This window comes from Atta cephalotes, assembly GCF_000143395.1.
Source record: "Atta cephalotes unplaced genomic scaffold scaffold00006, whole genome shotgun sequence".
NCBI lineage: Eukaryota > Metazoa > Arthropoda > Insecta > Hymenoptera > Formicidae > Atta > Atta cephalotes.
In genome coordinates, this window is record NW_012130070.1 from 6,088,495 (window position 1) to 6,089,535 (window position 1,041).

The following is a 1,041-nucleotide window of genomic DNA, read 5'->3' on the forward strand; positions in this document are numbered from 1 at the left end:
GAGAGAGAGAGAGGGAAACACGAGAATAAATTTCTTCTTTCCGGAAACTCACGATGCAGATTTGCCTCAAACATGGAATGTTCAAAATTCATTACGGTCTTCAAGAAAAATGTTCGTAACGCCCGTTTCTCACGATCGAGTCAATATTTTACTTGTCGCATGGGACGAGTTTGACGTATAGGAAGTTAATGGAAAATCTTTTCTTCAAAAGGAAAAGAGAAAGAGAAATATTTACGAGCTCTCTGCAAAGTCCGTAAATATATTCTACGTACATGTCGATGTTTCTGAAATTCAGGCAATCAACACATTTGATGTGCCTGTACGACAAGTCGACCTTATTCGTGTAACGCGACAATTAAGTCTTCTGGATGGTGACGGTGGCGATTCTTTCCTTGAGGGGAGAACAGGGCAGGGTTAGAGAATGGTGAGCAATTAATCGACCCTACAGCTAGCGCAGTTATAGGAGATAGCGCGCCCACACCATGCCACGTGGGAAATCAAGTATTATACAATCTCGCGATGATCCATTCGAGCGAGCCTCTCTCGAGCGTGCGATCGTACGGAATAAATTCAGCCGTCGCGAGGCTAGGCGGAATTTCTTGTCTCGTCTCATCTCGTCGCGCGACGACGACGTTGGTGGCCGTCGCGTTGTGGACGGTCGATCGACTTTACGGTTCAATGCCGCGGTCGACCCGCGCTTTATTTTACGACCGACAGCCCGAGCGTGTTATTTTATGCGGTCTCGGCGGAAAGGCTCCATGTATTCCGATGCGTGATGCAGCTGCCGCGTGACGCTGTCGTGTTATGCAACGATTGCGCCGCGAGAGAATACGTTCGCGTGCCACGTTGACGAGTCTTTCATATAAGATACATCGAGGGGAAAAATATAAATTTTTCTGTATTTAAGAAATATGCTTATTCCCTTTTGCATTTAAAGAAAAAAAAAATTCGTTGCTCATTTGACGCGTAATATTATATTAATTGGTATTGCTAGGTGATCATGTATTTCTAAGCTCCTTTCTTATATCATATATATATATA